This window comes from Salmo salar, unplaced genomic scaffold (genome assembly GCF_905237065.1).
Source record: "Salmo salar unplaced genomic scaffold, Ssal_v3.1, whole genome shotgun sequence".
In the NCBI taxonomy this organism is placed as follows: Eukaryota; Metazoa; Chordata; class Actinopteri; order Salmoniformes; family Salmonidae; genus Salmo; species Salmo salar.
In genome coordinates, this window is record NW_025550064.1 from 1,197,150 (window position 1) to 1,209,298 (window position 12,149).

A 12,149-nucleotide genomic window follows, 5' to 3' on the forward strand; every position below is an offset into this window, starting at 1 on the left:
CATAGTCCTAAAACAATATTAAACAAACACAACGTTCCCTCCCTGCGTGTGTGTGTGTGTGTGTGTGTGTGTGTGTGTGTGTGTGTGTGTGTGTGTGTGTGTGTGTGTGTGTGTGTGTGTGTGTGTGTGTGTGTGTGTGTGTGTGTGTGTGTGTGTGTGTGTGTGTGTGTACTCCCTGGTTGAGGAGATGTAATCTCATGTTTTGTCCACAGAAACCAACAGGAGAGATCAGAGTCAGAGATTCTCAGTGGTCAGTCTTCCCAGAGTCATCAAACAGACCTGGACTCTATATTCAGTGTATGTGGTCCTGTTATGTACATTTGTTTTTGTTTACCTCAAGTAAAGTTTATCTGTCAATTATTCATTATTGTGTTAATGAGAAAGCATTTCTTCTCTTGCTTAACTTATTTACTTTATTTATTTCAGTTGCTTGAAGAGAAAATTATGACATTTGTGAAGAACGAGCTGAAGATGTTCAAGAGGATTCTTAGTCCTGAACTCCCAGAAGGCTTTGAGAGTCAGAAGCAGGATGAGGAAGTGGTGGATGCTGAAGATGAGAAGCTGGAGAGCAGTGCCAGAGAGGGGGCTCTGAAGATCACACTGCACGTCCTGAGGAAAATGAACCAGAAGGAGCTTGCTGACACACTGGAGAAATGTAAGATCTGTCTGCCTCATGTTGAATGCTGTTTTATAACATTTAAAAGCTGTAGCTAAAGTACAGCTAAAGTAGCTGTGTAACTCAATGATATTGTAGCAGCCTTAACGCAACACCTTGTGACCTCATCAAGTAGCAGCAGGGATGTGTTGTGGTGATTAATTTAGAGAGAGAGAAGAGGAGAGACAGAGGACAGAGAGACAATTAGAGAGGGAAAGAGAGAGAGAGAGGAGGGAGGGACAACACTAATAATATCATCAATAATACCAATAATAACATAATGGAAACATTTATACAATCAGTTAAGAGAAGAAATTATTATAATTTAAACTTTATAACAGTCCTACAATACTGTAGGCATGAAAACAGATGTAATATTAATATCCTCTGTGGTATTTCTTTATTCAGATGAGCTTGCTGTGATTTGCCAACGTGAACTCAAATCTAATCTAAAGAAGAAGTTCCAATGTGTATTTGAGGGGATCGCTAAACAAGGAAACCCAACACTTCTCAATCAGATCTACACAGAGCTCTACATCACAGAGGGAGGAACAGGAGAGGTCAATAATGAACATGAGCTGAGACAGATTGAGACAACAACCAGGAAACAAGCAAGACCAGAGACTGCAATCAAATGTAACGACATCTTCAAACCCTTAACTGGACAAGACAAACTTATCAGAACTGTGCTGACAAAGGGAGTCGCTGGCATTGGAAAAACAGTCTCTGTGCAGAAGTTCATTCTGGACTGGGCTGAAGGAAAAGCCAATCAGGATGTTCAATTTGTATTTTCATTCCCTTTTCGGGAGCTGAATTTGATGAAAGGGGACAAACACACTTTGATTGAACTTCTCAATCACTTCTCAATGGAAATCAAACAATCAAGAATCTCCAATTACGACAAGTACAAAGTTGTGTTCATCTTTGATGGTCTGGATGAGTGCCGACTGCCCCTAGACTTCCAGAATAACAAGATCTGTTGTGACGTCACAGAGTCAACCTCAGTGGATGTTCTGCTGACAAATCTCATCAAGGGAAATCTGCTTCCCTCTGCTCTCATCTGGATAACTACCCGACCTGCAGCAGCCAATAAGATCCCTTCAGGGTGTGTTGACCAGGTGACAGAGGTACGAGGGTTCAATGACCCACAGAAGGAGGAGTACTTCAGAAAGAGATTCAGTGATGAGGACCTGGCCAGCAGAATCATCTCACACATAAAGACATCAAGGAGCCTCCACATCATGTGCCACATTCCAGTCTTCTGTTGGATTTCTGCAACAGTCCTTGAACACATGCTGAAACATAAGAGAGAAGAGATGCCCAAGACTCTGACTGAGATGTACACACACCTTGTGGAGTTTTATACCAAACAGAAGAATGAAAAGTATCTTGGGAAAGAAGAGACAGGTCCACACTGGAATAAAGAGAGCATTCTGTCACTGGGAAAACTGGCTTTTCAACAGCTTGTGAATGGCAATCTGATTTTCTATGAAGGAGACCTGAAAGAGGCTGGCATTGATGTCAATGAAGCCTCGGTGTACTCAGGATTGTGCACACAGCTCTTTAAAGAGGAATGTGTTCTGTACCAAGACAAGGTGTACTGCTTCGTTCATCTGAGCATTCAGGAGTTTCTGGCTGCTGTGTATGTGTTCCTCTCATTCATCAACAACAATGAGAATCTAATGGCCGAACCGCAATCAACGTCCAGGAACCTTTCTGCGCTGTTCAGAGACAAGCCTGAAGTTACTGTCTACAAGAGTGCTGTGGATAAAGCCTTACACAGTGAGACGGGAAACCTGGACCTTTTCCTCCGCTTCCTTCTGGGACTCTCACTGGAGTCCAATCAGAAGCACTTACGAGATCTACTGACAAAGACAAGAAGCAGCTCAAAGACCCATGAAAAAACAGTCAAGTACATCAAAGAGAAGATCAGGGAGAATCCCTCTCCAGAGAGGTGCATCAATCTGTTCCACTGTCTGAATGAACTGAATGACCATTCTCTAGTGGAGGAGATCCAAAGCTTCCTGAGCTCAGGAAGTCTCTCAGAACCCAACCTGTCACCTGCACAGTGGTCAGCTCTGGTCTTTGTGTTGCTGACTTCAGAAAAGGAGCTGGATGTGTTTGACCTGAAGAAATACTCCAGATCAGAGGAAGGTCTTCTGAGGCTGCTGCCAGTGGTCAAAGCCTCCAGAGCTGTTCTGTGAGTACATAAAATGACATATAAAAACTAATCATCAGGAAGAAATATTCAGGTTAAAGAAAAATATGCATTATAATATGTGTTTAATATTATATTGAAAACATTGAATAAATGCATTGATTTTCACATTAGTATAACAATATGACCATACAACTCTAGGAGACAGAAGAAGAATCTATATGTTGTTTGGGAGAATTAACCAAATGCATCTGCCATTGTCCTTCTACACTAAATTAACAATGTGTTTGAAGTCATGATCTCTTTGTCAGGCTGTGGAGTCACAGAGGAAGGCTGTGCTTCTCTGGTCTCAGCTCTGAGGTCAAACCCAACACATTACTTGTAAATGGGTAACAGCGTAAACAGAGAAAGCTAAGCATATCATTTTAATACAACCTGTCTGTCATTGTATTTCTTCTGTGTTTGCAGACTCACTGGCTGTAAACTCACAGACACATCCTGTAAAGTGTTGGCCTCAGTTCTCAGTTCAAACCCCTCACACCTGAGAGAGCTGGACCTGAGTAACAATGACCTGAAGGATTCAGGAGTGAAGCTGCTCTCTGCTGGACTGGGGAATCCCCACTGTAAACTGGAGACTCTGAGGTCAGTATTATCAGATATGAAAGTATTTTATGCATGTAGTTCTCCCATTTGAAAAAGTCGTAATTATTCGGACATATTACTTATAGTGTATTAAAGTAGTCATAAGTTTAGCATGTTGTCCCATATTCCATGCCTGCTGTCACGTTTCTCTAAGACAGAACCCAGAAGCAGACCAGGACAAGGTGAGTAAAATGAAGGTGAGTATTTATTGGTAGTCTTGATGTGTAATTTGAGTGATCCAGGAGACGAAGCGGAGGTGAGTTGATGAGAGTAGATGGGTGGATTCAATGACGTCACTGTATCCACCGACGGCCAGGCAAGGGAGTTGAATGTTCCGGGAGGATGACTGTAGACAGAGTAAACGGGGAGTGAGTAACCAGTAACAAGAACAAAACAACAAGACTAGCTCAGGAAACATGAGGCTGTTCGCTGCTAACGATCCAGCAGGGAATAGATGTCAGCTCAGGGCTTATGAAGAGGTGATGATCAGGACCAGGTGTGCAGAAGGTTGATGAGATGCAGGTGTAGGGTAATCACTAGATCTCCTGCCTAACTTCATCGCCTGGCAACCAGATAGGGTGCGTTCAGAAACCTTAGACACACTCCAAACAGAAAACAGTCAGCTCAGGCAGAAACAGACTCAGGAAGCGGGATTCCTGACACCTGCAGTGATTACATCAAGCTTGTGATTCTACTAACAAAGATCAAACCCCCTCTGTTATTGGTAATGGTGAGAGGTTAGTATGTTTTGTTGTAGCCTCTGTTATTGGTAATGGTGAGAGGTTAGCATGTTTTGTTGTAGCCTCTGTTATTGGTAATGGTGAGAGGTTAGCATGTTTTGTTGTAGCCTCTGTTATTGGTAATGGTGAGAGGTTAGCATGTTTTGTTGTAGCCTCTGTTATTGGTAATGGTGAGAGGTTAGCATGTTTTGTTGTAGCCTCTGTTATTGGTAATGGTGAGAGGTTAGCATGTTTTGTTGTAGCCTCTGTTATTGGTAATGGTGAGAGGTTAGCATGTTTTGTTGTAGCCTCTGTTATTGGTAATGGTGAGAGGTTAGCATGTTTTGTTGTAGCCTCTGTTATTGGTAATGGTGAGAGGTTAGCATGTTTTGTTGTGGCCTCCGTAACTTTCTCACTCATTCTGATTCATGATTTATTCATGATTTTTCTTAATCATGGCATCATCAGAATTTAATTTTTAATCGTCAATCACATACAGTTGAAGTCGGAAGTGTACATACACTTAGGTTGGAGTCATTAAAACGTGTTTTTGAACCTCTCCACAAATGTCTTGTTAACAAACTATATAGTTTTGGCAAGTCGGTTAGGACATCTACTTTGTGCATGACACAAGTAATTTTTGAAACAATTGTTTACAGTCAGATTATTTCACTTATAATTCACTGTATCACAATTCCAGTGGGTCAGAAGTTTACATACACTAAGTTGACTGTGCCTATTAAACAGCATGGAAAATTCCAGAAAATCATGTTATGGCTTTAGAAGCATCTGGTAGGCTAATTGACATCATTTGGATGTATTTCAAGGCCTACCTTCAAACTCAGTGCCTCTTTGCTTGACATCATGGGAAAATGAAAAGAAATCAGCCAAGATCTCAGAAATAAATTGTAGACCTCCACAAGTATGGTTCATCCTTGGGAGCAATTTCCAAACAATTTCCATCTGTTCAAACAATAGTACGCAAGTCTAAACACCATGGGACCACTCAGCCGCCATTCCGCTCAGGAAGGAGACGCGTTCTGTCTCCTAGAGATGAACTTACTTTGGTGCAAATCAATCCCAGAACAACAGCAAAGGACCTTGTGAAGATGTTGGAGGAAACAGGTACAAAAGTATCTATATCCAGAGTAAAACGAGTCCTATATCGACATAATCTGAAAGGCCGCTCAGCAAGGACGAAGCCACTGCTCCAAAACCACCATAAAAAAAGCCAGACTACAGTTTGCAACTGCACATGGGGACAAAGATCGTACTTTTTGAAGAAATGTCCTCTGGTCAGATGAAACTATACAAGAACTGTTTGGCCATAATGACCATCGTTATGTTTGGAGGAAAAAGGGGGAGGCTTGCAAGCCAAAGAACACCATCCCAACCGTGAAGCCCGGGGGTGGCAGCATCATGTTGTGGGGGTGTTTTGCTGCAGGAGGGACTGGTACACTTCACAAAATAGATGGCATCATGAGGGCGGAAAATTACGTGGATATATTGAAGCAACATCTCAAGACATCAGTCAGGAAGTTAAAGCTTGGTCACAAATGGGTCTTCCAAACGGAAAATGACCCCAAGCATACTTCCAAAGTTGTGGCAAAATGGATTAAGGACAACAAAGTCAAGGTATTGGAGTGGCCATCACAAAACCTTGACTTCAATCCTATAGAAAATGTGTGGGCAGAACTGAAAAAGCGTGTGCAAGCAAGAGGCCTACAAACCTGACTCAGTTCCACCAGCTCTGTCAGGAGGAATGGGCCAAAATTCACCCAACTTATTGTGGGAAGCTTGTAGAAGGCTACCCGAAACGTTTAACCCAAGTTAAACCATTTAAAGGCAATGCTACCAAATACTAATTGAGTGTATGTAAACTTCTGACCCACTGGGAATGTGATGAAAGAAATAAAAGCTGAAATTAATCATTTTCTCTACTATTATTCTGACATTTCACATTCTTAAAATAAAGTGGTGATCCTAACTGACCTAAGACAGGGTATTTTTACTAGGATTAAATGTCAGGAATTGTAAAAATTGAGTTTAAATGCATTTGGCTAAGGTATATGTAAACTTCTGACTTCAACTGTATGTATTAAAATACCCTCAAAAAAAAGGTGACATTGTATACTGTCACCTCATATGAAACATTTGATCTGAAATCCAAAATGTTGGAGTATAGAGCCACATTTAAAATGTTAGCTTCACTGTCAAAATAGATATGGTGTGGACTGTATACTCAATACAATCTAAATCTGATACCTCACTGTCTGTCTTTTGACTGATACTGCTTTTAAACTGGTCTGGTCAGTCTACTCAAATATTTGTACTATACATGTTTCTATCTGCAGGCAATACTTTGATCATTTGTCATTTTTAATGATGATACATTAATTTACGAATAGATATGGCAGGTTTCAGGACACTGATATCTGAAAAATTTTGAAAAATTATACTGCCACTATTTTCACCACCAAAGCATAGCAGTGTGATTTTAATATGATTTGACTCTTTGCAGGCTGTCAGGCTGTCTAGTCACAGAGGAAGGCTGTGCTTCTCTGGTCTCAGCTCTCAGAGGTCAAACCCCTCACACCTGAGAGAGCTGGACCTGAGTAACAATGACCTGAAGGATTCAGGAGTGAAGCTGGTCTCTGCTGGACTGGGGAATCCCCACTGTAAACTGGAGACTCTGAGGTCAGTATTCCTGTAGTTGGTCAACAAGTGATAACTGTTCACCAGATCCACATGTGTTTACCAGGGACACATAGTCCACACCATATGTGTTTGGACAGTGAAGCTTACAGTTTTACATTTGGTGCTATCCTCCAGCATTTTGGATTTCAGATGTTTCATATTAGGTGACCTTACAGAATGTCACCTTTTATTTGACGGTATTTTCATACATATCTGTTTTACCGTTTAGAAATTAAAGCACTTTCTGTACGTAGTTCTCCCATTTGAAGAAGTCTTAAAACCTGTTATGGCTAGGGGGCAGTATTGACACGGCTGGATAAAAAACATACCCGATTTAATCTGGTTACCACTCCTACCCAGTAACTAGGATATGCATATACTTATTACATATGGATAGAAAACACCCTAAATTTTCTAAAACTGTTTGAATGGTGTCTGTGAGTATAACAGAACTCAAATGGCAGGTCAAAACCTGAGAGATTCCTTTACAGGAAGTGGCCTGTCTGACCATTTCTTGAACTTCTTTTCCATCTCTATCATTTACTAAGGATCTCTGCTCTAACGTGACACTTCCCACGTCGTCCATAGGCGCTCAGAGCCCGGGAAAAAAACAGAATGTCGTCATTCCAGCCCCAGGCTGAAACACATTATCGCCTTTCTCAAGTGGCCGATCAAGGGACACTGGGCTTATGCTCGTGACCCGACCGCCCCCGCCTTTGGGATTTTTTTCCTCTGTTTGCCGAAAAGGAGATTCCCTGTCGGAATATTATCGCTTTTCTACGAGAAAAATGTCGTAAAAATTGATTTTAAACAGCGGTTGACATGCTTCGAAGTACGGTAATGGAATATTTAGAATTTTATTGTCACGAAGTTGCGCCATGCGCGCGACACTTCTTTACTATTTCGGATAGTGTCTGGAACGCATCGAACAAAACGCCGCTATTCAGATATAACGATGGATTATTTTGGACCAAACCAACATTTGTTATTGAAGTAGCAGTCCTGGGTGTGCATTCTGACGAAGACAACAAAAGGTAATCAAACTTTTATAATAGTAAATATGATTATGGTGAGTGCTAAACTTGCCGGGTGTCTAAATAGCGAGCCCGTGATGCCTGGGCTATGTACTTAGAATATTGCAAAATGTGCTTTCACCAAAAAGCTATTTTAAAATCGGACATATCGAGTGCATAGAGGAGGTCTGTATCTATAATTCTTAAAATAATTGTTATGCTTTTTGTGAACGTTTATCGTGAGTAATTTAGTAAAATGTTAGCGAATTCCCGGAAGTTTGCGGGGGTATGCTAGTTCTGAACGTCACATGCTAATGTAAAAAGCTGGTTTTTGATATAAATATGAACTTGATTGAACAAAACATGCATGTATTGTATAACATAATGTCCTAGGGTTGTCATCTGATGAAGATCATCAAAGGTGAGTGCTGCATTTAGCTGTCTTCTGGGTTTTCGTGACATTATATGCTGGCTTGAAAAATGGGTGTCTGATTATTTCTGGCTTGGTACTCTGCTGACATAATCTAATGTTTTGCTTTCGTTGTAAAGCCTTTTTGAAATCGGACAGTGTGGTTAGATTAACGAGAGTCTTGTCTTTAAATAGCTGTAAAATAGTCATATGTTTGAGAAATTGAAGTAATAGGATTTTTTACGGTTTTGAAAATCGCGCCACAGGCTGCCAGTGGCTGTTACGTAGGTGGGACGAATTCGTCCCGCCTAGCCTAGAGAGGTTAATTATTTGGACAAATTTACTTATATTGTATTAAAGTTGTCATAAGTTTAGTATTTAGTCCCATGTTCCATGCCTGCAGTGATTACATCAAGCATGTGATTCTACAAACTTGTTGAATTCATTTTTCAGTTTGTTTTGGTTGTGTTTTGGATGATGTTTTTCCTAATAGTAACTGAATTGTGAATAATGTCCTGTCATTTTGGAGACACTTCACTTGTATTGTCAGTAAGAATAGAAGATGTTTCTGAACACTTCTACATTCATGTGGATGCTACCATGATTATGAATAATCATGAATGAATCGTGAATAATGATAAATGAGAAAGTTACAGAGGCACAAAGATCAGACCCCCTTTGTTATTGGTGTTATTCTGTATACTTCTGGCCCTTCTTTGGACACTGTATTAACTAACCTCTAGACGAGCTTCAATGCCATACAGCTCTCCTTCCGTGGCCTCCAACTGCTCTTAAATACAAGTAAAACTAAATGCATGCTCTTCAACCGATCGCTGCCTGCACCTGCCCGCCTGTCCAGCATCACTACTCTGGATGGTTCTGACTTAGAATATGTGGACAACTACAAATACCTAGGTGTCTGGTTAGACTGTAAACTCTCCTTCCAGACTCACTATAAGGATCTCCAATCCAAAGTTAAATCTAGAATTGGCTTCCTATTTCGCAACATAGCATCCTTCACTCATGCTGCCAAACATACCCTTATAAAACTGACCATCCTACCGATCCTCGACTTCGGCGATGTCATTTACAAAATAGCCTCCAACACTCTACTCAATAAATTGGATGCAGTCTATCACAGTGCCATCCGTTTTGTCACCAAAGCCCCATATACAGTGGGGGAAAAAAGTATTTGATCCCCTGCTGATTTTGTACGTTTGCCCACTGACAAAGAAAGGATCAGTCTATCATTTTAATGGTTTATTTGAACAGTGAGAGACAGAATAACAACAAAAACATCCAGAAAAACTCATGTCAGAAATGTAATAAATTGATTTGCATTTTAATGAGGGAAATAAGTATTTGACCCCCCTCTCAATCAGAAAGATTTCTGGCTCCCAGGTGTCTTTTATACAGGTAATCGAGCTGAGAATAGGAGCACACTCTTAAAGGGAGTGCTCCTAACCGCAACTTGTTACCTGTAAAAAAGACACCTGTCCACAGAAGCAATCAATCAATCAGATTCCAAACTCTCCACCATGGCCAAGACCAAAGAGCTCTCCAAGGATGTCAGGGACAAGATTGTAGACCTACACAAGGCTGGAATGGGCTGCACGACCATCGTCAAGCAGCTTGGTGAGAAGGTGACAACATTTGGTGCGATTATTCGCAAATGGAAGAAACACAAAATAACTGTCAATATCCCTCGCCTGGGGCTCCATGCAAGATCTCACCTCGTGGAGTTGCAATGATCATGAGAACGGTGAGGAATCAGCCCAGAACTACGCGGGAGGATCTTGTCAATGATCTTAAGGCAGCTGGGACCATAGTCACCAAGAAAACAATTGGTAACACACTACGCCGTGAAGGACTGAAATCCTGCAGCGCCCGCAAGGTCCCCCTGCTCAAGAATACATACACATGCCCGTCTGAAGTTTGCCAATGAACATCTGAATGACTCAGAGGACAACTGGTGAAAGTGTTGTGGTCAGATGAGACCAAAATAGAGCTCTTTGACATCAACTCAACTCGCCGTGTTTGGAGGAAGAGGAATGCTGCCTATGACCACAAGAACACCATCCCCACCGTCGAACATGGAGGTGCAAACATTATGCTTTGGAGGTGTTTTTCTGCTAAGGCGACAGGACAACTTCACTGCATCAAAGGGACGATGGACGGGGCCATGTATCGTCAAATCTTGGGTGAGAACCTCCTTCCCTCAGCCAGGGCATTGAAAATGGGTTGTGGATGGGTATTCCAGCATGACAATGACCCAAAACACACGGCCAAGGCAACAAAGGAGTGGCTCAAGAAGAAGCACATTATGGTCCTGGAGTGGCCTAGCCAGTCTCCAGACCTTAATCCCATAGAAAATCTGTGGAGGGAGATGAAGGTTCAAGTTGCCAAACGTCAGCCTTGAAACCTTAATGACTTGGAGAAGATCTGCAAAGAGGAGTGGGACAAAATCCCTCCTGAGATGTGTGCAAACCTGGTGGCCAACTACAAGAAACGTCTGACCTCTGTGATTGCCAACAAGGGTTTTGCCACCAAGTACTAAGTCATGTTTTGCAGAGGGGGTCAAATACTTATTTCCCTCATTAAAATGCAAATAATTGTATAACATTTTTTGACATGCATTTTTTTCAGGATTTTTTGCCGTTATTCTGTCTCTCACTGTTCAAATAAACCTACCATTAAAATTATAGACTTTTCATTTCTTTGAAAGTGGGCAAACGTAAAAATCAGCAGGGGATCAAATACTTTCCCCCCACTTTACTACCCACCACTGCGACCTGTACGCTCTCATTGTCTGGCCCGCGCTTCATACCTCGTCGCCAAACCCACTGGCTCCAGGTCATCTACAAGACCCTGCTAGGTAAAGTCCCCCTTATCTCCGCTCACTGGTCACCATAGCAGCACCCACCTGTAGCACGCGCTTCAGCAGGTATATCCTCTCTGGTCACCCCCCAAAGCCAATTCCTCCTTCAGCCGCCTCTTCTTCCAGTTTTCTGCTGCCAATGACTGAAACGAGCTACAAAATCTCTAAAACTGGAAACACTTATCTCCCTCACTAGCTCACAGATTACTGCACCTGTACATAGCCCATCTATACTTTAGCCCAACTACCTCTTCCACAACTGTATTTATTTGTTTAGCTCCTTTGCACCCCATTACTTCTATTTCTACTTTCCACTTTCTTCCACTGCATATCTACCATAACAGTGTTTTACTTGCATATATTGTATTTACTTTGCCACCATGGCCTTTTTTTGCCTCTACCTCCCTTATTTCACTTCATTTGCTCACATTGTATATATACTTATTTTTCTACTGTATTATTGATTTCGTATGTTTGTGTAATACTCTTGTTTGAACCAAGTATTGAGTTTATTTGTTATAATTCTGAATTGGTATTACTATTTAAAAGATGATTGAATTGTTCCTAAACTGTAATGTTGTTAATGCATTATGCTTTTTGAAGTAATATTTACAAAGTATTTAATGTATAAGTGAATAGTTGTGTTTTACTTTGAAGTTTACGTTTTGACCCAATAAGGTCGCTTGTTAAGTTGTGGCCAATGGGAGTTGACCTGGTTAACAGGAGGAAAAAAGACGTTGATGAAAGGATGGACGTTTTACCTCAGGACGGGTTGGTGAAGAAAAATTATAAAAGAAGACGACAGAATCACAACAAAACCCATAGCTACTAAGACATGAAGGGAAATACATGTTTTATTTAATAAAAAGAGTTGTTATAATTTAGCTAAAACTTAGTAAAGACTGGTGTTACGTCTCGTTGTGGAGGTATTAGCCGCAGGAGTTAGCCTAGCACCGACACTGGGATAATTGCTTGGGA